General features: G+C 42.6%; 1 pseudogene; it reads right to left on the reverse strand.

Moving 5' to 3' along the window:
- LOC123396557 overlaps positions 1 to 3,634 on the reverse strand; it is a 28,168-nt pseudogene extending 24,534 nt beyond the window's left edge.
- Positions 3,635 to 26,831: the final 23,197 nt, after the last annotated feature.

Raw genomic sequence — 26,831 nt, forward strand, 5'->3', positions numbered from 1 at the left:
GAGAAGACTCCTAGCTATTCTTGCAAAGCGGGAGGTGCAGAAGGTGTCATTAAAGATTGACAACCAAGCTGCAATCTCATTGTGCAAAAATCCGGTTCATCACGAAAGGAGCAAGCACATAGATACCCGGTTCCATCACATCCGGGAGTGCATTGAAGAAGGGATGATTGAGGTTCAACATGTGAACACGAAAGACCAGCTTGCCGATATTTTCACCAAGTCCCTCGATCGACAGAAGTTCATCGAGATGAGGAAGAAAATCGGAGTGCAAGCAATGACGTCAAAACAACCAGATTAAGAAGGTGAATGTAAGAATTAATCTAGTTGTAGTATTAGGTTAGTCACGTATTAGTCTAGAGTCCTGATACTAGTCAGTTTCGTTCTTATGTAGTAAACCGGACAAGTGTTGTACGAGTCCGGATCTGCGTCGTGTTGATGGTCAAGCCGGCTATGTGTTGGACGCGGCAACAAGGTCTGTATCCCTACTATATATACGCAAGAAGAAAAAGAGAAAAGTAGCAAGTTTAGACGCATCGAATAAAACCAGTTTCGCTCCTGATTGATCTGTTCGCCGAGCAAGTTTCCGATCAGACAATAGCTCACGTACGTACGCAATACACAAACCACAGCGACCCTCGTACTAGACTCAGAAGAATCGATCAAGCTGCCTGCTTGGTTGCTTATTCGGCCAGCTACGTGTGTCTTGCTAAGGTGATCTGTTCCAAGCGTTGCAAAACCAACAGCTATTACAAGACATGGATACACGAGGGCGGAAACTAGCTAGGGTTCGTGCGAGAAGAAGGAAGGAGAAAAGCCAAGCTGTCGGCCGCCTGATTCACTTGATGCCTCCCTTCTCATGCATGGCTGTAGATGTAGGCAGTGCGGTGGGTCTTCACTGGGCCAGTCCGGGTCGTAGACATATGGTTGGGCCGCCATGACCTAGTTGTACGAGGAGCAGCGCTCATGTTGTTGTGGTCGCTGCCCCTGGGTATCTCCCTTGAGGTATGCTGACAGATCCAGTGGAGGGCGAGTCCTTCGGTGGCTCCCATGGAGTTGGACTTCGGCAAGGAGGCCATCGTCGGGTGGCACCCCGCGTCCATGGAGTTGTTCCAGTTGAGGTTGAGGAAGCTGGTTGTGGGATAACTACGAGTTGAATTCAAGAGACGTCAAAGGGGTATCTATAAATTGTCTAGCGCCGACCGGCTTGGGCGAGCTGGCTCCACTTGGCCGCGTGTGATTGGCTTAAGACTAAACTTGTACATATTGGACAAGCTTTAGGACTGATGAATACACTTCTACAAGTTGTAGGACTAAACTATCACATATAGAACAAGTTTTAGGGCTTTCAATGCTATTACCTCATAGTATATAATAATGAAAAAGCATTGTAGTGCCAATGCCGGCATGAATGGAGTCACAAAAAGGTAAGCTCAACTTGCACCATGAACGAAAAAAGTGTTATCATTCAAGCTACAGATAAGTTAATCATTCAATCGAAGCGACCAACATATTCAGTACCCTAGTCAAAGTTGTGGAGGACAAGTAAGGTCTAGTTTGTTTGACTTTCAATTCTTGCAAATGAACACGACATGGGCTATGTTATTGACTTCGATGTTCTAGCTACATCATAATAATATGACATGCTGCATCTTTATTTTCCAGTTGAATGGTTGATGTTACATGTTGTTATTTTTTTCTAATAAGTACTTGACTAGAAAAACCTATAGACGTCACCGGATTCACCGCTAAAAGCACCTTCAGATTTTACATTAGTCGTCAATTATAAAAGTGCCCTCCCAATTGAGTGCAAGTTTATTCTTCTTCTTCTCTGGGAGGCATAGTACAAGCTCGCCTACATTATAAGTCTTCACCCGAACTTCCCTACTCTGGTAGCGCCGAGCCTATTGTTGGTAAAAGGTGGAACGTGCCAGAGTTATATCGTGTTCTTCTTCCAGTGTGTCCTAGTCGTCTTGTCAATCCAACTCGGCTTCTTTTCCCTCCTAAATGCGCACTCAAGGTGCATCATGGATGATATCACAGGGAGGACTGCTTCTGCCCCACAAACCATTAAAGATGGCATATAACCCGTCAATTGATTCGGGGTGGTGCGCAAGCCCCATAGTACAGAGTCAAGCTCCTATACCTAGTGGCAATAGGACTCTATTAGGGATCGGACTAAACGCGGTTTGATTCCGCTCATGATGTGACCATTAGCCCATTCGACCTTTCAATTGGTTTGTGTGTGATACACAGAAGCGTAATCGAGCTTGATGCCCAAGTTGGCACATCAGTCCTTCACTTTGTGAGCTGTGAAATTTGATCCATTGTCCGTTACTATACTATGAAGGACACCATAATGGTGGACAACACCAGATATAAAATCAATGACCGGTTCGTACATGGCACAAGTTACCGGTTTAGCTTTGATCCACTTAGTGAATTTATAAACCGTAACTAGTAAATATTTCTTTTTCTTGGACCCCACCCCTTTGAGTGATCTGACCATGTCTAGCCCCTAGACCGCGAAAGGCAAAGTGATCAGTATTGTTCGAAGAGTTGTTGCGGGCATGTGGCTTTTGTTTGCAAAAAGCTAACATCCAACACAATGTTGAACAAGTGTGTGAGCGTCTGCATGAGCTGTGGGCCAAAAGAAGCGAGCCCGGAAAGGCTTGCTTACCAGTGCCCTTGCTGTCGCGTGGTGATCTCCCATGCGTGCGTGTATTTCAGCCAAGAGATGTTTACCTTCTTATTCGGATATGTGTCTCTGGAGGACTCTGGTAGTACTTTTTCTATACAGCTCCCCCTCATAAACCTTGTAAGACTTGGAGCGCCGAACTATTCATCTTGCCTCTGTTTGGTCATCGGGGAGCTCCTGGCGGAGAAGATAAGCCATGAAAGATTCGGTGCAGGACGCGATTATTGCCATGATTTCATGAGCCGAAGTGTTTCCTCTAGTGCTGAGCCACCGATAATTTTCTCGTCGGGTCAACTATAGGAGGAGTGGCTTGTTCATTTCCATTGAACCCAATGTCTTTGTACTCGTTGTGCCATACTAAAGAAGGCTTGAAGAGGCGTTCAAGAAAGTTATTTTTGGGGACGGGGTGGCGTTTCGTGCCCATACGAGCAAGAACATCGGCAGCCTGATTATTGTCTATATAGACATGGTGGCATTCGAGGCCCTCGAACCGAGCTGATATTTGAAGGACATCGTTTCTATAAGCCGCCATTTTTTGAATACGGGCATCAAATTCACTATTGATTTAGGAGATATCAAGGTTAGAGCCCCCCGCACCTCAAGTCGTTGTATGCCCATAGAGGTTGCCATCCACAAACCATGCAATAGAACCTCGTATTCAGCCACATTATTGGAATCAACGTACATGATTTGTAAAACATATCGGATGTTGTTGTCGGTGGGGGCTGTAAGTATGACACCAGCCCCCACACGTGCAAGCGTCTTAGAGCCGTCAAAGTACACTGTCCAATGTGAATATGTGCTATACTCTTTAGGGTGTTCAGCCTCTGTCCATTCAGCTAGAAAATCAGCCAACACGTGAGATTTAATAGCCCGGTGTGGCTTGTATACGATTTCGAAGGGTAAGAGCTCAATGGACCATTTGGCTATGCAGCCCATGGCTACCTTGTTATTTAATATATCATTCAAGGGTACTTCGGATGCTAACGTGATCGAACACTCTTGAAAGTAGTGTCGGAGCTTGCGAGATGCCATAATAACTATGTAGGCTATCTTTTGGTGGTGCAGATAGCCGGATTTGCATGTGGTGAGTACTTTAGACACATAGTAGACCGGTTTCTGCATCCGAAGCTTGTGGCCTGCCGCCTCTCGTTCGACCACGAGGACTGCGCTAATGACTTGGTTGGTGGCCGAGATGTACAATAATACTGGATCTCCTGTAGTAGGTGCTTTCTGTATTGGATTACTCGCCAACACTGTTTTAATATCTTCCACGGCTGTTGTTGCCTCCTCAAGCCACTCAAAGTAATTTATTCGTTTGAGCAGTCTCTAAAGCGGTAATGCCTTTTCGCCGAGGCAAGAGATAAAGCGGCTTAAAGCCGCCACCCAGCCCGCCAAATTTTGCACGTGTTTTAACTCTGTCGGGATTGCCAGCTATGGGATAGCTCGGATTTTAGCCGGATTGGCATCTACTCCTCTATAGGAGACGATAAATCCAAACAATTTACCTGCAGGAACGCTGAAGATACATTTTTCGGGATTCAGACATATGTCATATTCCCAGACATCATCAAAATTTTGTCGAAGGTCATCAATGAGCTGGCTGAAGTGTTTAGTTTTAATGAACACGTCGTCCATGTATTCCTCGACTGTTATGTCAATTTTCTTTTCTAAGCATGTCTGAATCATGTGCTGATATGTGGCGCCCGTAATTTTTAAATCAAAGGGCATTGTGTTGCAGCAGAATGGCCCATAGGGAGTGATAAAAGCGGTTGCAGCCTAATTGGATTCCTTCATCTCTATTTGATGGTTTCTAGAATAGGCGTCGAGGAAGCATAGTGAGTCGTGTCCGTCGGTGGCATCAATGATTTGGTCTATGTGGGTAAGGGAAAGGGATCCTTAGGGTAGATTTTATTCAGGTCTTTGAAATCGACGCATAGGCACCAGGACCGATCCTTCTTTGGTACCATTACCAAGTTTTCCAACCACTTGTGGTGTTTGATATCTCGGATGAATCCAGCTTCGAGCAATTTTGCTAGTTCGATACCCATGGCTTGACTCTTGGGTTCGGAGAAGCGACATAGCGTCTGTTTGAGAGGCTTAAAGTTGTCGATTATATTCAAGCTATCCTCGGCCAGACTTCGTGGCATTTGATATGTATTCAACATATCAATAATTTATGAAGTTTTCATGCCAATATTCTACAACTTTTATATACTTTTGGCGACATTTTATATTATTTTGAAGGACTAACTTACTTATCCAGTGCCTAGTGCGAGTTCCTATTTTTTGTATGTTTTTGTTTCGCAGAAAATCCATATCAAACGGACTCCAAACGCGATAAAAATCTACAGAGATTTTTTAAGAATCTATGTGAATTTTGGGAAGAATAATCAACACCGCATGATGCCCGAGGCGCTCACAAGCCAACAGGCTCACCTACGGGGGTGGTCGCGCCATGAGGGATCGTGGCCATCCCTTAAGTCGGTTGGGTAGCTTCTTCCTCCGCAAGAAAGATATTTTCCCATGAAAAATTACCTCAAAATTTCATCCCGGTCAGAGTTATGGATCTCCGAATATTTAAGCAATGGTGAAGGGACAGGAAATGGCAGCGAAAATAGGAGAGAAACAAAGAGAGAGATGCAATCTCGGAGGGGCTCTAGCCCCTCCGGGAGCCATGGTGGCCAAGGACCAGAGGGAGAACCTCTCCCTAGATGGCGAGAGAACATGGAGGAGGAATACTAAGGGGGATACTCTCTCTCCATCTCTTCAGGCGGTGCCAAAGTGCTGCTGGGGAGCCATTGCCGCGGTGATCGTCTTCATAAACAACACCGTCTTCATCACCTTCCTCTTCTTTTTTCAGCGGTCCACTCTCCCGCACCCCGCTGTAGTTCCCTACTTTAACATGGTGTTCCATGCCACATATTATTGGTTAATGATGTGTTGCCATCCTATGATGTTTGAGTAGATCTATGTTGTCCTTTAGGTTGATTGATGATCTTGATTGATTTGAGTGTATGTTTTATTTTGGTGTTGTCCTAAGGTGCCTTCCGTGAGGCGCACATGTGAAGGATTCACACTGGAGGGTGTTGCGATATGTTCATGATTGGTTTATAATGGTTGGCTAGAGTGACGAAATCTTACACTCGAGTAAGGGGGTTGTTTACGTAGGGGAGTAAAGGGGACTTGATGTTTAATGCTATGTTTGGGTTTACCATAATGATTTCTAGTAGTTGCAGATGTTTTTTAGAGATCCGGTCATAAGATCATATGTTCTAAGTATGGAAATTATGTTAGCTCATGTCTCTCCCTCATATAAAATTGCAAGAATGATTACCTATCTTGTTATCAATTGCCTAGGATGATTCTGCACACCATACCATCATTATTGCACACTCGCTATTTGTAATATATTCTAACTCTATTTAGTGCAACAACTATTTTCACATTTTAGTTCTCCAACATCTTGCAAAGCTATACTCTTTATAACTAGAACACTGTTTTATTTCTCATTACTAGAAATAAGCAAACGTTTGGTGTATGTAGAGTCATATCGGTGGTAGATAAGACTGTAGAGAATATTGATCATACCTTTAGGTCCTTATAGTTTTGATACTCCATACTTACCACTTCCAACTTTGTAAAGTGCTACACGATTCCTTCCACTTGGGGATTATCAAGCTCTTTTCTCGCATCGTTGCCGGGGAGGAATAGCGTGGGGTTAATATTTTCGTGTATGCTTGTTTGCTTCTATAACTAAGTAGATTTAGTTTTCCTTTTGTTTCTGTTTTCTTGTTTTATTTATTTAGTTGTGGGTGGAACAAACAAATTATTATTATTATTTCAGAAAATTGAAAACAGAAAAAAATACTTTCCTCTTAGAAGAGAATCGATTGGAAAGTTATGCATTGAAGAAGTGAGGGTCGACCTTGAACACTTGTTTTCATGCTCATGGAAACAATGTAGAACTTTTCATCGAAGTTTCTCATAAAAATAATTATCCCCTTGTATATACTACTATACCATAAAATAATGTGCTTTTCATAATATTCATGATGCTCTTTTGCGTGTTTCATCTACTATTCTGATGTAGCATCATTGATATTATCATGCCTAGCTAAAAGGCTTTAAAGAAAAACGCTTATTGGGAGACAATCCAACACTTACGCTTTGTGCTTGTGTGTTCACTTGATTAAGATACTATATTAATCATGTTTTGTGTCTTTTATTTCAATGATGTGCCAAGTAAAGCCTTTGAGATGATTTGGATGATAAATAGAATTGATACGGTGCAAAAACAGAAAGTTTGACATCTAGTGCAGAGTTTACGTGATTTTACTGGAACGTATTTTTGATCTGAATTTCTTACACAGTATTAATATACAAATTCTCCAGGTCCTCCTAATTGTTCAAAGTTTTTGGAGTTATAGAAGTTTGGTATTTGTGCTGATCATTATATATTGTTCTGTTTTAGACATATTCTGTTTTGTTTGCATAGTTTGCTTGTTTTGATGATGCTATTGATTGTATCGGGGGGTATAAGCCATAGGGAGTTTAGAATACAGTAATTATGCAATAATTAAATATGAATAAATTTATAACAACACCTAAAGTTTATGATTTTCCTATTATACTAACGGATCTCACGAGGTTTCTGTTAAGTTTTGTGTGATTCAAGTTTTCATGTTTTGGGTGAGATATCGATATGAGGAGAATAATGAGCGTCAATACCCTAAGCTAGGGGGATGCCCAAGGCACTCCCAGGGAAATATCCAAGGAAGTCTCAAGCGTCTAAGCTTGGGGATGCCCCGGATGGCAACCCCTCTTTCATCTTCAACACTATCGATATATCTTACTTGGAGCTATATTTTTATTCGTCACATATTATGTGTTTTGCTTGGAGCGTAACTTTATTTTTATGTTATATGTTAGATGTCATTCATTATCTTGTTTTTCAATAAAAATTTCCAAGAATTGCCTTTAGAATTCTTGAATTGGATGTGTGAGGTGTGTCGTATAAAAATAGAAACTTTTGCTGGAGTATTTGTATTATAATATTTTACTAGAATGTGGAAAATTTCTGAAATTTTAATATAAATTATTTAAATTGTCCTAAATTTTCAAAATTTTTCGATATATAGAAGTACACTGTTTAAGTTAATTCCTACAAAATGTTCTGTTTGGACAGATTACTATCATAGTTTTGTTATCTACTGATCCTAGAGTTTTCATGTCTTATATTGGTAGATATAAATTGTGGGAATGATAGTATACTATACCTAATGTTTGAAAATTATTATGCAACTTGTCTTGGCAGTACATGAAGTGTAGATTTATTCTTATGTGTACTAAGCTATCTCACGAGTTATTCTCAAGTTTTGTGTGGATGAAGCTTTTGAGACTTAGGTGGAACCGGGATATGAGAGGATTGAACGGGATTCAAAATCTCAATATTGGGGATGCCCAAGGAACCACAAGTAAATATTACAAGAATTTTCAAACATCTAAGCTTGGGGATGCTACACATCCCACCTCTCTTCGTCAACAATTATCGGTTAGCCAATGTTGATCCTAAGTTTTCATTCGTTCACATGATTCTTGGAGCATATTTTATGTTAACTATTCCCTTTTATTCTATGCACCATGTTGGTATGACATAATCCTTTGTTTATTTATAGAATGCTTCATGTGCTTCACTTAAATATTTTGAGTATGGCTTTATAGAATGTTTCATGTGCTTCACTTATATATTTTGAGCTTCGATATTGGTCTCTCTCTATTCGTTGAAGAATGCTTTGTGAACTTCACTTATATCTTGTCGAGAGTACTTTTATGATCACTTTTATGCTTCACTTATATCCTAAGAGAAAGTGTTGAATGAATTGGATTTCATAAAACGTGAAATTATATATGCTTCATATGCTTGTCCCATGGGGAGTAGTGACTTCACATACTAAGAGGATACGCAATCAAATTTATTGGAGGTTAGCAAACATAGCATTGGTGACTTGAACAATTAATGAAGGAATATTGAAGGAAGAGAGATTTTCACATATAAATATACCATCTTGGACATCTTCTATGATTGTGAGCCCCTTATTTTCAAAGTTGATCAAGTAGTTGACGTTGGACAAGCAAGACAAAGTAATGGTTATGTTTGCTTATATGGACATAGTAGTTATATTATAATGGATCCTCTAACATGTGGTGCTTTCTTAGGATGTTTTGCCAGCCCAAAAGTTCACACTAAGTAGAGATACAACTTGTGCATCCGGAACCCTTAAACCCAGTTTCATGCCATGAGAGTCCACCATACCTACCTATGGCTTGAATGAGATCCTTAAAGTAAGTTGTCATCATTGCACAAGGCAATAAAAATTGCTCCTAAACATGTATGATCTTTTATTGTAAGGGAAAATAAGCTTTGCACGATCTTGTGATGACAAAGATATAAAAGCGACGGACTGCATAATAAAGTTTGCTATCACAAGGGGCAATATAAAGTGTCAGTCCTTTTCATTAAGAGATTGTAGACCCAAATATAAAAAGCACATGACAACCTCGACTTCCCTCTACAAAGGGCTTATCTTTTACTTTTTTTTATCCTTTTATGCGATCAATAATCTTCATCCCTATTTCAATCTATTAATTCTTTAGTTCGCAAGCATCATGTGGCGGGGAAAGATCCACACACATATATCCTGTTGGTTATAGGTGATCATGTTTCATTATTGTTGACATTATCCCTAAGATAAATAAGTTGGGAGGCAGAACATTAAGCCCCTATCTTCGTATGTGTTTAATTGAAATTTATTGTTCCAAAATATGCCTTGAGTGTCAGCAATCATGGAAGACTAAGTGATAGTTGAGTATGTGGAATTTGCTAAATCTAAGATCTTACGTAGACCCTCCCTGAAAATAAGAGTGAAAACATAGTTTGCTAGTTTTCAAGAAAATTTATTGTCTATACTTTAATATGTTATTAGCTTGTTACTTGGTCATGAGAAGTTCTATGAGAAAAAGAGTTGTCGTTTTATAATGCTAGAAAAAGTGATTGGAAGTAACATTGGTCAAACTTATATACTATGCTAGAATTCACACTTCATAAACATTTTCTTTTATCATATATCTACTCGAGGACAAGCAGGAATTAAGCTTGGGGATGCTGATACGTCTTCAACGTATCGATAATTTACGAAATATTCAGGCCAATATTCTACAACTTTTACATACTTTTGGAAACATTTTATATTACTTTTTGGGACTAATTTACTTATTCAGTGCCTAGTGCGAGTTCCTATTTTTTGTGTTTTTTTGTTTCGCAGAAAATCCATATCAAATGGACTACAAACGTGATAAAAATTGATGAAGATTTGTTTTGGAATATATGTGAATTTTGGGAAGAAGAATCAGCGATGCACGATGCCCGAGGCTCTCACAAGCCAACAGGGCGCGACCAGGGGTGGTCGCGCCCTATTGGCTTGTGGCCACCCCTTAAGTCGGTTAGTGCCTTTCTTTTGCCGCAAGAAATATATTTTCCCTACAAAAATTCCCTCAAAATTTCAGCCCGACCAGAGTTATAGATCTCCGGATATTTAGGAAACGGTGAAGGGCCAGAAAACAGGAGAGAAATAGAGAGAGATCCAATCTCGGAGGGGTTCTCGCCACTCCAGGAGCCATGGCGGCCAAGGACGAGAGGGTAAACCTCTACCTAGATAGGGAGAGGCCATGAGGAGGAAACCTAAGGGTGGAGAAGCTCTACCCCTCTCTTCCGGTGGCGCCGCAGTGCCGTCGGGGGAGCCATCGCTGCAGTAATCGTCTTCATGAACATCACCGTCTTTATCACCCTCCTCATCTCTTTTCAGCGGTCCACTGTCCCACACCCTGCTGTAATACCCTACTTGAACATGGTGTTTCATGCCACATATTATTAATCAATGATGTGTTGCCATCCTATGATGTTTGAGTAGATCTATGTTGTCCTTTGGGTTGATTGGTGATCTTGATTGCTTCGAGTGTATGTTTCAATTTGGTGTTGTTGTAAGGTGCCTTCCGTGAGACGCACACACAAATGATTTGGGCTAGAGAGTGTTTAAATATGTTCATGATTCACTTATAGTGGGTGGCTAGAGTGACATAAGCTTACATCCGAGTAAGGGGGTTGTTTACGTAAGGGAGTAAAGGGGACTTGATGTTTAATGATAAGGTTGGGTTTACCTTAATGATTTTTAGTAGTTGTCGATGCTTGCTGGAGATACAACCATAAGTTCATATGATCCAAGTACAGAAAGTATGTTAGCTCATGCCTCTCTCTCATATAAAATTGCAAGAATGATTACCGATCTTGTTATCAATTGCCTAGGATGATTCCGCACACCATACCATCATTATTCCACACTTCCTATTTGTAATATATTGTAATATATTCAAACTCTATTTAGTGCAACAACTATTTTATATTTTAGTTCTCCAATATCATGCAAAGCTATCCTCTTTATACACACAACACAATGTTATTTCTCGTTATTTGAAAGAAACGAACATTCCGTGTATGTAGACTCATATTGGTAGCAGGTAGGACTTGAGAGAATATCGATCTTACCTTTAGATCCTTTTGGGTTCGGCACTCCATACTTACCACTTCCATCTTTGAAAAGTGCTACGATGATTCCTTGCACTTGTGGAATATCAGGATTCCTAGCATGTCTGAAGGGTGCCACGTGAATATATCCCAATTTTCTCGTAAGAATGTGTGCAATGCTTCATCAACCACGGAGTCTGGCTGTGCTCCGATGGATACTCGTTTATTGGGGCTTGTCAGATGCACTTGAAATTTGACTATTTCGTCAGCGGGTTTGAAGGATGTGGACTTGGGCATCTTGCTAAGGTTACATCATCTTTATCAACCACAGGTCGTAATTCAGTAAGTTCCTCGGTGAAATGCTTCGGAAAGTGCATCGAGGGCGGGCGCCGTAGTTTTGTTTTCGGCCCGAAGAACTTTGATGATCAGGCAGAGATGATGGTCGCCGATCCTCCGGTGGCTTCGGTGCTGGAGACGCCTGATAATTATATCTCTGAGGATGCGGTCATTTAGATCCATTCTGAGTTCTCTTTCCGCAGGGATTGATTTTGATTGGCATTGTCTACCTCCAAGAGGAAGATCCGGAGGGATCTTACTTGGAGTCAGATGTGATACACTCCAGGTTAGGGAAGTAGTGTTTGGCGATTTTGCGGTCAAATTCAAAATTACATCCAAACTGGAAGGTTTTAGGTGGGCTCTAGTAGCGGTTTGTGGGGCTGCTCAGCCTGAACTTAAATCTGAATTCTTGGCCGATTTAGTTCGCATCTGCGATGAACAACTGCCTTTACTGATTGGTGGTGATTTTAATATTATCCGATGGGCGTATGAAAAGAATAATAACAATTTTGATGGTAGATGGCCATTCTTGTTCAATACTATTATTGAGAGCCTAGAACTGCGGGAGACACTACTGGAATTCCTTTATTTGCCGTCCGCCAGATCTTTGCCGTCTGCTGACAGATGGCAAAGAACCTCTTTACCGTGTGTTGGAAGAAAACAGACGGTAAAGAGGAGGCTGATGGCAAAATAAATATTTGCCATCAGCCACCTCTTTGCCGTCTGCTGACAGACGGCAAAGGTAGGGATGGCCGACGGCAAAGCTGTCCCACCCACCCCTCCTCTCTCCCCATCCCACCCCGGCCCCACCCACCCCTTTGCCGTCTGTCTGAGTAGCTTTGCCGTCAGTGGCAGACGGCAAAGGGGATCAGTGGCAGACGACAAAGGAGATGGACCCCCGAAAAGTTAACGGCGCCGCGCGCCTACCTCTCTCCTCTCTCCCACGCGCTCTCTCTCTCTCCCACGCACGCCCTGCGACCCCCCTGCGGGCCTCCTCCTCCTCCCTGCGCCCCCAGCGCCGCCGCCGCCCCACCGCCGCCGCCGGCCCACCTCCGCCGCCTCCCCCCCACCTCATCACCGCCGCCCTGCGACCCCCCCTGCAGGCCTCCTCCTCCTCCCTGCGCCCCCAGCGCCGCCGCCGCCGCACCGCCGCCGCCTCCCCCCCACCTCCCCACCTACACACCCCACCGCCGCCCTGCGCCCCCCCTCCTGCGGCCTCCTCCTCCTCGGTGAGTCCTTTTTTCCTTTTTTCCTTTAATTCATTAATTAGGTTAGTTAGGTTAGTTGTTAATTACCTATTGTTAGTTAGGTTAGTTGTTAGTGGTTACGTACTGGTAATTAGGTTAGTTAGGTTACTTGTTAGTTGTTAGTGGTAATTAGGTTAGTTGTTAGTGGTATTACCCCTCGAGCTAGGTTAGTTGTTAGGTTAGTTGTTAATTACCTACTGTGTGTTAGGTTAGTTGTTAGGTTTGTAGTTGACCGTGTAGAGCCCTCCGGTCGCCGCCTATGCTTGCACTAGCCACAACGTTGAGGATATTCCAACAGCTCGCAATAGTAGTTGTCGCACCGACACGACATCTCGACGACACCCCTGACACCCGTCACGATGCCCCGAAACCCCGACACGACGCCCCGACACGACATCTCGACGACACCCCTGACACCCGACACGATGCCCCGAAACCCCGACACGACGCCCCGACACGACATCTCGACGACACCCCGGTATGAAATATTTTTTTATGGAACCTGGAAAGTTTTATAAAGTAGTATAGGTAACCTGGAAAGTTTTATAGGTAACCTAGAATGTTCTATAGGTAACCTAGAAAGTTTTATAGGTAACCTAGAAAGTTTTATAGGTAACCTCGACCCCCGACCCCCGACCCCCTACAACACTCACCCTCGACCCCCGACCCCCTACCCCGACCCCCGACGCCACTGACCCCCGACACCCGACGCCCGACGCCACTGACCCTCGACCCCCGACCCCCGACCCCCGACAACACTCACCCTCGACCCCCGACCCCCGACGCCACTGACCCCCAACCCCCGAGCCCCGACACCTCTTCCGCCTCTTGTTGACCGAAAAGACCCCAATCCCCGACGCCAGTGACCTTCGACCCCCGATGACACTGACCCACATAGTTATGAGTTAGGTCATATAGTTATGTTAATTATAAAAACATCATATTTGTGTTGATCGGGTGAATTTCAATGTGCAGTTGTTCGAGGACCTCCACGTGCGTTGGACGAGCTCCGCCCTTGCGTTTGTTGGTGAGCACAAATGACTTCTCCTCCTACCCCCCTAATTTGCTCTGTCCCGGTCTTCGTGCCGATGAAACTTGCTAGCTATAGGTTTCTTCAATCATGAGTATGTGTGACCATTCGAAAGGGCGACATCTATAAATATGCATGTCTTTGCATATTTATAACCGCCATCCTTTCGAATTGTCCAACATTATCCATGGACAGCCCGAGTATGTGTAGACTGGGTTCGTTTTCCCGTATGCTGTGCTCTGGATCCGATGCGGAATTTCGTCAGTGCCTCCCTGTTGTTCTCCGGATGCACATCCTCTCTGTTTATTGCGGAGACGTGTATCAGGAGAACAGCGGGGAGGTGCTGCCGAAATTTTGCGTTGGATCCGGAGCAGAGCATGGGAAAACGAACCCAGTCTACACATACTCGGGTGGGATTAGGACCTATCTTTACCTATTAGCGTGTAGGTTGCCTGGACGTAATAAAAATGGCGAACCTGATTAACCGATGAATATAGATGATGAATTATATATAAATATATTTCTTCTGTCTTTAGTAGCTACGCAAGATGAGTGATCGTGCGTGGATGTATACCGGTCACCCTAGTCAGAAAGAGATGACGAAAGAATGGTTTTTAAAAACAAAGGAATTTGTGAAAGCCGCATTCGCAAATGGCGAGGAAAGAAACTATTGCCCCTGTCCTGGATGCGACAACTATAAAAAGACGACAGAGGCTGTAATGATTAAACACCTGCAGAGGAGGGGTTTTAAGCCTAATTATACGTTGTGGACATTTCATGGTGAGTCTATACAACGCACAAGAGCTGAGGTGGTCCGTCGTCGCACGGACGAGCATGGTACTAGGATCGAAGACATGGTGCAAGACTTTGATGATGCTCGGGATTCGGAAGATGAGATGGAGGAATCTGCAAAGGCCTTTTATGCAATGTTGGAGTCTTCAAAACGTCCTCTCCATGAGCACACCGAGCTCTGTCAGCTGGATGCAATTGCACAAGTAATGGCTCTGAAGGCTCAGTTCAACTTGGGAAGAGAATGCTACGACGCGATGATGACACTATTTGGACGTTTCCTACCCAAAGGCCATGTCATGCCTGCAAACCTGTACCAGTCGGACAAAATACTTCGTGTACTTAAGATGCCCTATGAGAAGATAGATGCATGTGAGAAAGGATGTGTCTTATTTAGGAAGGAGTATGCACACTTGGACTATTGTCCCAATTGCGAGTCTTGCAGGTATCTTGTGGTAGACAACGGTATGGGTGAGAAGGGGCAGACCAAAATCGCAGTTAGTGTTCTTCGGTATATGCCAATCGTACCAAGACTTCAACGTCTTTTCATGGTCGAAGAGACAACCAGAGAGATGACATGGCACAAATTGGGCAAAAGAACCGAACTAGATGCGGATGGGAATAAGATGATGGTACACACATCGGATGGGGAAGCGTGGAAACATTTCGATGGATTGCATCAGGATAAAGTGGCAGATCCAAGAAATCCTCGAGTCTGCGCCGCTACGGATGGTTTTAATCCCTTCGGCATGACGGCAACCCAATACAGTTGTTGGCCTGTATTTGTCATTCCACTGAATCTCCCCCCCCCCCGGGCAGATTATGCAAAGAAAGAACATATTTCTGACGTTGATAATTCCAGGGCCCAATTATCCGGGGAAGAATATGAATGTGTACCTGCAACCGCTTAAGGATGAATTGGAAGAAGCTTTGGAAAATGGGGTCAAGACATACGATGCCGCTAGAAAAGAAAACTTCAAAATGCATGTGTGGTACATGTACTCTATGCATGACTTGCCAGCGTATGCGCTATTCTCTGGATGGTGTGTGCATGGAAGGTTCCCGTGCCCCCAATGCAAGGCAGCTCTTCAGTTTCATTGGTTGAAGGAGGGTCGGAAGTATTCTTGCTTTGACTTGCATAGACAGTTCCTGGATCCTGACCATCAGTTCAGAAAAGACAAGAAGAACTTTACCAAAGGTAAAGTTGTCAAAAACTTGGCACCACATGCGTTCACAGGCGGACAGATCCTGGATTAGTTAAACGCCCTCGAGCCTGATCCAGAGCGTCCAGGGTATTTCAAGGGGTATAATTCAAAACACGCCTGGACTCACAAGCCATGCTTCTGGGATCTGCCGTACTTCAAAGACCTCCTTCTTCCACACAATATCGACATGATGCACACTGAAAAGAATATCGGAGAGGCTATTTTTGGTACATTGTTCGACATAGATGGGAAGACAAAGGATAATATTAAGGCTAGAGTCGATCAAGAGACACTATGTCATAGACCGTTACAAAACATGCGAGAAGGCAAAGGAAAGCAGAAGTGGTCGAAGCCAAAGGCCTGGTTCAATCTTGGAAGGCCAGCTATGAGGGAAATTATCTTGTGGGTCAAAATGCACTTGATGTTCCCCGATGGGTATGCACCGAATCTAAAGAGGGGAGCGAGTCTTGAAAAATTAAAAATCTTTGGTCTCAAGAGTCATGATTGGCACATATGGCTAGAGCGGGTAATGCCGGTGATGTTACGTGGCTTTATTCCTGAGGATGAATGGCTAGTACTGGCGGAGCTGAGCTATTTCTTCCGTGTTCTTTGTGCGAAAGAATTGTCGCCTGGCGTGGTAGAAGACATGGAGGAGTTTGCACCGGAGTTGTTGTGCAAGTTAGAGAAGATCTTTCCACCGGGCTTCTTTAATCCAATGCAACATTTGATTTTACATCTACCGACCGAGGCAAGATTGGGTGGGCCGGTGCAAGATCGTTGGTGCTATGCAACTGAGAGGATGCAGAAGACCCTTCGAGCTAAATGTAAAAATAAGCGTAGAATTGAAGCATCGATGGCTGAGGCATTTATTACTGAGGAGGTGGCAAACTTTGTGACAGCACACTACGAAGCCAAAAATCATCATTTGCATAATCCGAAGCCTCGGCACAATGATGGAGACCCTAAAAAGGTGGGTCCAACCTCAGCCTATTCAAAGGGAAGCTCGCACCAGCCGGTGCTTCGAAACCAATAACGTTGGATATCGAAGAATGGCGGAACATTTCTTTGTATATCTTCAACAACCTAACAGAAGTGCGGCCATACATCGAGTGAGTTCTCGACACATTTTCCCGTAACTTCTAATTCATTTGAACTGCTCTTATTCCCGGATATTTCAAACAACTGTTACGTCGTCAAATTCTCGGATGGAGCGGTGATCGAAAATGATTCCGTCGAAGAGTATGAGCTTCTGTCAAAGACAGGAGGCGGATATCCTGGTTTCATTCTTGGTTCAAACAAACGGTAATTATCAATAATGGACCATTTCATTCTTGGTCTAACTTGCGGCTAATGCAACAACCGTTTCGTATTAAACTTGTAGGCTAATTCAGAGTCTATGGACGCCGAATTGAGACAAGTCGCTAATGGTTTTGACTATAAGGTCCGTTCATTTGAGAAATACAACATCAACGGGTATCTCTTTCGTACCTTTGGCAAAGAGCTATCTATCCCCGACCCGAAATCTACAAATTGTGGTGTCTCTGCTATCGGCGAAGGTGTTATCGAGTATTATGGAAGAGTTGAATCAATTTATGAACTTCAATTCTATGGTGAAAACCCACCGAACGTCGTAGTCTTCAAATGTTATTGGTTCCAGCCGAAGGAGACTAGAAGGACTCATGAACATATAGGACTAGTCGAAATCAATCCAAACACCCATTTAGATGTTCCCGATGTCTATATTACGGCTCAACAGGCGACCCAAGTTTTCTACCTACCGTGGGCATGCCAAACGGATAAGAATCTGGAAGGTTGGTATGTTGTTTATGAAGTGCCGCCACATGTCAGACCACCTCTCCCAAATGAACAGGATTATGAACCTCACATTAACCCAGACACATATGATGGAGAATTCTTCCAAGAAGCACGTCTTTCCAAGAAACGTTTCAAGAACCGCCGTGCTTCATCCAAGAACATGGAAGTAGACAGCGACAATGAATCCGACTCCAGCCCTGAGCTGGAACCAGAAGACCTGGAACTCGTAGAGGTTACTGATGCGGATGACCTGTCAATGCTTCAACGATTAAAGGAAGGCCTTTCACAACTTCACGCCGTTGAACCCGATGAGCACGTCATTCATGAAGACATGCGTGATAGTGATGATGATGATGCATTTATTGATGATGATTATTAGTTTGTAAGATTCAAAACTTAAATTATATATATTTTAATATTTACTATTCATGTACATATTATTATTCATGTCAGTCATTCAATTTTTTTATGTTGTACTAATTTATTTTAATCTTTATCATGACAGGTGTTGAAAGATGGTGGGCGCGGGTCCAGAGCCTTCTCCAGGGCAACCGTCTCCAGACGAAGCCGGCGCGAGCAACCGTGGTGTTTCTCCTCCTTGATGACCACTATGGTAAGTTTCTCCTCCAAACTTAGCTTGTTTTCCTCTAAAATGAGATAATTAGCCAATTTAGCTCAAAAAAGACATAATTAGGTAATTTAGCTCAAAATGAGAAGAAAAAAGAAGAAGAGATGAAGAAGAAGAGAAGGAGGAGGAGGAGGAGGAGGAGGAGGAGGAGAAGGGAGGAGGAGGAGGAGAAGGAGGAGGAGGAGTAGGCTTATCCTTCTCCTCCTCCTCCTCCTCCTCCTCCTCCTTCTTCTTCTTGATTTCTTATTCTTCTCCTCTTCCTCCTCTTTCTTATTCTTCTCCTCCTCCTCTTTCTCCTCCTCCTCCTCTTTCTTCTTCTTCTCTTCCTCCTCTTTCTTCTCCTCCTCTTTCTTCTTCTTCTCTTCCTCCTCTTTCTCCTCCTCCTCCTCTTTCTTCTTCTTCTCCTCCTCCTCTTTCTTCTTCTTCTTCTGCTCCTCTTTCTCCTCCTCCTCTTTCTTCTTCTCCTCTTCCTCCTCTTTCTTCTTCTTCTCCTCCTCCTCCTCTTTCTTCTCCTCTTTCATATTATCCTTGCTTTAATTAACCCAACAATGACATAATTAGCCCATTTAGCTCCAAAATACCATAATAAGCTCAAAATGGCATAAGAACCTTGGTTAGCTCATGAATATTATATACTTAGCTTGTTTTCCTCTAAAATGACATAATTGGAATATTTAGCTCAAAAAAGACATAATTAGGTAATTTAGCTCCACCAAGAGGAGAAGAGGAGAAGAAATAGGCAAAATGAAAAGAAAGAAGAAGAAGAGATGAAGAAGAAGAGAAGGAGGAGGAGGAGGAGGAGGAGAAGGCCTCCTCCTCCTCCTCCTCCTCCTCCTCCTGCTTCTTCTTGATTTCTTCTTCTTCTTCTCCTCCTCCTATTTCTTCTCCTCTTTCATATTATCCTTGCTTTAATTAACCCAACAATGACATAATTAGCCCATTTAGCTGCAAAATACCATAATAAGCTCAAAATGGCATAAGAACCTTTGTTAGCTCATGAATATTATATACTTAGCTTGTTTTCCTCTAAAATGACATAATTGGAATATTTAGCTCAAAAAAGACATAATTAGGTAATTTAGCTCCAACAAGAGGAGAAGAGGAGAAGAAATAGGCAAAATGAAAAGAAAGAAGAAGAAGAGATGAAGAAGAAGAGAAGGAGGAGGAGGAGGAGGAGGAGGAGGAGGAGAAGGCCCAGGACCTTCTATCCTTCTCCTCCTCCTCCTCCTTCTCCTCCTCCTCCTCCTTCTTCTTGATTTCTTCTTCTTCTCCTCCTCCTCCTCTTTCTTCTCCTCTTTCATATTATCCTTGCTTTAATTAACCCAACAATGACATAATTAGCCCATTTAGCTCCAAAATACCATAATAAGCTCAAAATGGAATAAGAACCTTGGTTAGCTCATGAATATTATATACTTAGCTTGTTTTCCTCTAAAATGACATAATTGGAATATTTAGCTCAAAAAAGACATAATTAGATAATTTAGCTCCAACAAGAGGAGAAGAGGAGAAGAAATAGGCAAAATGAAAAGAAAGAAGAAGAAGAGATGAAGAAGAAGAGAAGGAGGAGGAGGAGGAGGAGGAGGAGGAGGAGGAGGAGAAGGCCCAGGACCTTCTATCATTCTCCTCCTCCTCCTCCTCCTTCTCCTCCTCCTCCTCCTTCTTCTTGATTTCTTCTTCTTCTCCTCCTCCTCCTCTTTCTTCTCCTCTTTCATATTATCCTTGCTTTAATTAACCCAAAAATGACATAATTAGCCCATTTAGCTCCAAAATACCATAATAAGCTCAAAATGGCATAAGAACCTTGGTTAGCTCATGAATATTATATACTTAGCTTGTTTTCCTCTAAAATGACATAATTGGAATATTTAGCTCAAAAAAGACATAATTAGGTAATTTAGCTCCAACAAGAGGAGAAGAGGAGAAGAAATAGGCAAAATGAAAAGAAAGAAGAAGAAGAGATGAAGAAGAAGAGAAGGAGGAGGAGGAGGAGGAGGAGGAGGAGGAGAAGGCCCAGGACCTTCTATCCTTCTCCTCCTCCTCCTCCTCCTTCTCCTCCTCCTCCTCCTTCTTCTTGATTTCTTCTTCTTCTCCTCCTCCTCCTCTTTCTTCTCCTCTTTCATATTATCCTTGCTTTAATTAACCCAACAATGACATAATTAGCCCATTTAGCTCCAAAATACCATAATAAGCTCAAAATGGCATAAGAACCTTGGTTAGCTCATGAATATTATATACTTAGCTTGTTTTCCTCTAAAATGACATAATTGGAATATTTAGCTCAAAAAAGACATAATTAGGTAATTTAGCTCCAACAAGAGGAGAAGAGGAGAAGAAATAGGCAAAATGAAAAGAAAGAAGAAGAAGAGATGAAGAAGAAGAGAAGGAGGAGGAGGAGGAGAAGGCCCAGGACCTTCTATCCTTCTCCTCCTCCTCCTCCTCAACCTCCTTCTCCTCCTCCTCCTCCTTCTTATTGATTTCTTCTTCTTCTCCTCCTCCTCCTCTTTATTCTCCTCTTTCATATTATCCTTGCTTTAATTAACCCAACAATGACATAATTAGCCCATTTAGCTCCAAAATACCATAATAAGCTCAAAATGGCATAAGAACCTTGGTTAGCTCATGAATATTATATATTTAGCTTGTTTTCCTCTAAAATGACATAATTGGAATATTTAGCTGAAAAAAGACATAATTAGGTAATTTAGCTCTAACAAGAGGAGAAGAGGAGAAGAAATAGGCAAAATGAAAAGAAAGAAGAAGAAGAGATGAAGAAGAAGAGAAGGAGGAGGAGGAGGAGGAGGAGGAGGAGGAGGAGGAGAAGGCCTCCTCCTCCTCCTCCTTCTTCTTGATTTCTTCTTATTCTCCTCCTCCTCCTCTTTCTTCTCCTCTTTCATATTATCCTTGCTTTAATTAACCCAACAATGACATAATTAGCCCATTTAGCTCCAAAATACCATAATAAGCTCAAAATGGCATAAGAACCTTGGTTAGCTCATGAATATTATATACTTAGCTTGTTTTCCTCTAAAATGACATAATTGGAATATTTAGCTCAAAAAAGACATAATTAGGTAATTTAGCTCCAACAAGAGGAGAAGAGGAGAAGAAATAGGCAAAATGAAAAGAAAGAAGAAGAAGAGATGAAGAAGAAGAGAAGGAGGAGGAGGAGGAGGAGGAGGAGGAGGAGAAGGCCAAGGACCTTCTATCCTTCTCCTCCTCCTCCTCCTCCTCCTCCTCCTTATCCTCCTCCTCCTCCTTCTTATTGATTTCTTCTTCTTCTCCTCCTCCTCCTCTTTCTTCTCCTCTTTCATATTATCCTTGCTTTAATTAACCCAACAATGACATAATTAGCCCATTTAGCTCCAAAATACCATAATAAGCTCAAAATGGCATAAGAACCTTGGTTAGCTCATGAATATTATATATTTAGCTTGTTTTCCTCTAAAATGACATAATTGGAATATTTAGCTCAAAAAAGACATAATTAGGTAACTTAGCTCCAACAAGAGGAGAAGAGGAGAAGAAATAGGCAAAATGAAAAGAAAGAACAAGAAGAGATGAAGAAGAAGAGAAGGAGGAGGAGGAGGAGGAGGAGGAGGAGAAGAAGGCCCAGGACCTTCTATCCTTCTCCTCCTCCTCCTCCTCCTCCTCCTTCTCCTCCTCCTCCTCCTTCTTCTTGATTTCTTCTTCTTCTCCTCCTCCTCCTCTTTCTTCTCCTCTTTCATATTATCCTTGCTTTAATTAACCCAACAATGACATAATTAGCCCATTTAGCTCCAAAATACCATAATAAGCTCAAAATGGCATAAGAACCTTGGTTAGCTCATGAATATTATATACTTAGCTTGTTTTCCTCTAAAATGACATAATTGGAATATTTAGCTCAAAAAGAAGGAGAAGGAAGAATAAGAAGAAGAAGAGAAGAAGAATAGAAGGAGAAGGAGAAGAATAAGGAGGAGGAGGAGAAGAAGAAGAAGGAGGAGGAGAAGAAGAGAAGGAGGAGAAGGAGAAGGAGCCCTCCTTCTTCTCCTTCTTCTTCTCTCCTTCTTCTCCTTCTTCTTCTCTTCTTTTTTCTTCTTCTCCTTCTCCTTCTCCTTCCCCTTCCCCTCCTCCTCCTCTTCCTTGTTTTTATTCTCCTTGTTCTCTTATTGCTTCTTCTCTTTCTTATTCAATTTAGCTTATTTGTCATATATATGTTGTTGTTGTTCTTCTACTTACTTTCTTATTCCCATTTTGCAGATTGGATGTACTACATGCATGGAAGCTGGCGTTGGAGTGCTTTAGTTTCCGTTTTTATTTGAGTTGATGAACAATGTGTTGGTTCTTTGTATGTGTTGATGAACAATATATGTGCAACTATATGTATGTATATATGGATGAAACTTCGTATGTGTTGGTTCTTTTGATATATGGGATGTACGTTGATGAACAAATGGCATTGATGAGCTTTATATGTATATAATATATGTGTTGTGATCTATTTATGATATATGTGCTCTGAATTATATGTATATGTAATGTGAAATAGAAAAAATAAATAAATAAGAGAAAATATAGGCTCTTTGACGTCTGCCAGCTGATGGCAAAGGCCTTTGCCGTCTGCCGGCAGACGGCAAAGGTGCCACGTGGCGCCCAGCTATGCAACCTGGGCAGTAGCAGCTGGCCATATAGTCTCTTTGTCGTCTGCCTGATGGGTAGGCAGACGGCAAAGAAGAGGGCACAAAGGAGGGGGTAGAATACAAAAGTGGAGAGAGGGGGGAGGGGAGGACACGGCGGACGGCAAAGGTTGCCGAGGAGGCTGACGGCAAAGGTTGCCGAGGAGGCAGACGACAACGGTTGCCGAGGAGGCAGACGGCAAAGGTTGCCGAGGAGGCAGACGGCAACGACTCCGTTAACCCCTAACGGAGGCAACGCCTCTCGGCTGCCGTCCCAAACTCTTTGCCGACTGCTCCTCAGGAAAGCTGACGGCAAAGAGCTTTGCCGTCCGCTTTACGGGGGCAGACGCCAAAGAAGGTCCTATGCCGTCGTAGGCTGACGCAGAAAATTTGCCGGCCGTGACAATCTTTGCCGTCTGTTGTACGGTCTTTGCCGTCCGGTTATTTGTCTTCGCCGTCCGTGATGGCAGACGGCAAAGAAGGTGATTCCTGTAGTGAGATAGAACTCACAGGTAGGAATTTCACTTGGGCAAATTCCCTGCCGAATCAAACTTTTGAGAAGTTAGATAGAGTTCTTACCAGTGTAGACTGGGAACGGAAGTACCCTTTGGTTACAGTCCGTACACTCCAAAGGGCGATCTCCGATCATACCCCCTTGATGTTGGATACTGGGGATGCATTATATCTGGGTAATCGAGATAGTTTCTCTTTCGAATCCAGCTGGTTCTTAAGGGAGGGATTTCTGGAGTTGATAGACAGGGAATGGAATAGGACTTCGGGCGGTTCATCGAGTGTACAATGATGGCAAAATAAAATTAGACACCTGAGACAATACCTTCGTGGCTGGGCCAAGCATGTCTCGGGGACATATAAAGATGAGCAGGATAGGCTCATAAACTTTATCGATGAGCTGGATAGAAAGGCTGAGAACTGTGTGTTGGAAGTAAATGATCATCAACTCAGATTTGAGGCTGAACAAAGGCTTCGTACTCTTCTCAGAGAGGAGGAGATGAAGTGGGCGAATAGAGCAAAAGTTAAAGCTATTATACTTGGGGATAATAACACTAAGTTCTTCCATTTAATAGCTAATGGCAAGCACAGGAAGAAGAGGATAGTGCAGCTTGAACAGGATGAGGGTACCATAGTTGGTCATGAGAACCTAAAATTATATATTTCTAACTTTTATAAACAGCTTTTTGGTGCTCATCAAGATAGTTTTGTGACTATGGACGAGTACCAGGTTGCAGATATTCCCCAAGTTGGGGAGGCTGATAATGAGTCTTTATCTGCTCCCTTCTCGGAGAAAGAGGTGCTAGACGTGATAGGAGGTTTGAAGTGTGGTAAGGCCCCTGGTCCGGATGGGTTTCCGGCAGAGTTTTACAAACACTGCTGGCACATCATTAAGAAGGATCTTATGGCTATGTTTGATGATCTTTATGCTGGTAATCTCCAACTCTTCCATCTGAATTTTGGTACTATTACGTTGATACCAAAGAAGGAAGGAGCGTCTCGTATTGAGCAGTTTCGCCCGATTTGTTTGCTTAATGTTAGTTTCAAAATATTCACAAAGGTTGGAACAGATAGAATAACTAAGATGGCGCATTCTGTGGTGCAATTTTCGCAAACCGCATTTATGCCTGGGCGTAATATCCTTGAAGGGGTTGTGGTTCTCCATGAGACTCTGCACGAAATGCACTCAAAGAAACTTGATGGAGTTATCTTTAAAGTGGATTTCGAAAAGGCATATGACAAAGTGAAATGGTCCTTCTTGCAACAAACATTGCGGATGAAGGGGTTCGATGAGGTTTGGAGAAAGCACATAGATTCCTTTACCACAAGAGGGAGTGTCGGGATGATATTGGTCACTTCTTCCAGACACTAAAGGGACTAAGACAAGGGGATCCTATGTCCCCTATTCTCTTCAATATTGTTGCGGATATGTTGGCTATGTTGATCAAGAGAGCTAAGAAAAGGACCTTGTAGCTGGATTAGTACCTCATCTGGTGGATGGGGTGTATCTATTCTACAATATGCTGATGATACGATTCTCTTTATGGAGCATGATTTACTCAAAGCTAAAAACCTTAAGCTCATCTTGTGCCTTTTTGAGCAGTTATCTGGGTTGAAGATTAACTTCAATAAAAGTGAGTTGTTTTGTTTTGGTGAAGCCAAAAAGCAACAACATATCTATAATCAGCTGTTCGGATGTGTAGCAGGGGAATTTCCTTTTACGTACTTAGGAATTCCCATTCACCATCGTAAACTATCTAATGCGGAGTGGAAATGCATTGGGGAACGGTTTGAAACGAAACTTAGTACTTGGAAAGGCAAGCTTCTTTCTTACGGAGGCAGATTAGTGTTGGTTAATTCAGTATTAACAAGTCTGCCTATGTTCCTCCTATCTTTTTTTGAGATACCTGTTGGGGTACGGAAAAGATTGGATTTCTACCGTTCTCGCTTTTTCTGGCAGAGTGATGAGGTTAAGACTAAGTATAGGTTGGCGAAATGTGATATTATTTCCGTCCTAAAGATCAAGGAGGATTAGGTATTGAAAATTTGGAAACCAAAAATAGATGTCTGCTCAGCAAGTGGCTGTTTAGACTGTCAATGGAAACCGACGGAATGTGGGTACAAATTCTGACCAACAAGTACCTGCAGTCCAAATCTTTATCGCAGGTGGAAGCAAGACCTTTTGACTCGCCATTCTGGAAGGGTCTAATGCGGGTAAAAAGCTCATTCTACCACAGATCGAGGTTTATCATTGGAAATGGGGAACTGACTAGATTCTGGGAAGACACCTGGTTAGGAGAGGCGCCTTTGGCTGTTCAATATCCGTGGTTGTACCATATTGCCCAACGTCGATAAGTGACAGTTGCGGTTGTATTGCGGGAGATTCCCCTTAATATTCAATTCCGCAGATCTCTAGTTGGGGATAGATGGGTTTCCTGGTTGCATCTAGTTAGAAGGTTAATGGAGGTTAACCTTTCTTATAGGAGCGATCGAATCTCCTGGAGATTAACAACAAATGGGTTGTTTATGGTTAAATCCAAGTATTCTGATCTCATTGATTCAGTACCAATTTCAAAATCCAAACATATTTGGAAGGTTAGAGTTCCTCTTAAAATTAAAGTTTTCTTGTGGTTTGTTCACAAGGGAGTTATTTTAACTAAGGATAATTTGGCCAAACGGAATTGGAAGGGGAGTCCGAGATGTTCTTTCTGTCCAAGAGTAGAAAGTATTCAGCACCTCTTTCTCGACTGTCCTTTGGCTAAACTTGTTTGGCGCTCAATTCATATTGCTTTTAACATCTCTCCACCTATTAACTTGAACTCATTATTTGGAACGTGGTTACAGGGAATTGATATTCAATTGGCTAAATCTATTCGTGTCGGAGCATGTGCTCTTCTTTGGGCTTTATGGAATAGCAGAAATGATTTGGTTTTTAACAGAACTCGTGATATTCAATTCTTGCAGGTTATCTACAGAATTACCGCACTGATCCGTACATGGTCGTTACTAACTCATGTGGCAGCCAGGGAGCCTATGGTTACTGGGTGTGCCCGCTGGGAAATGGTAGCACAGGGTATCTTCAACCGGTTTGGATGGTGGCATATTAATAGAATAGGTGTTTAGTCATTTTTACCTTTTAGCCACTCCAGGCCGTGGCGCGATGTTCGTCATGTATCTTTTTTCCCCTTTTATATACTATGTACTTTTTGAACACTTTGTTTACTTAATATATGGCTGTATGCATCCGTCGATGCACAGGCCGGGGCAAGGCTTCCTTTTCTAAAAACTTGTGAGTAGGGTTGGGCGTTCGGTATAAACCAAAAATCGGTTTCTACCA

This window comes from Hordeum vulgare, chromosome 5H (assembly GCF_904849725.1).
Source record: "Hordeum vulgare subsp. vulgare chromosome 5H, MorexV3_pseudomolecules_assembly, whole genome shotgun sequence".
Taxonomy (NCBI): Eukaryota; Viridiplantae; Streptophyta; class Magnoliopsida; order Poales; family Poaceae; genus Hordeum; species Hordeum vulgare.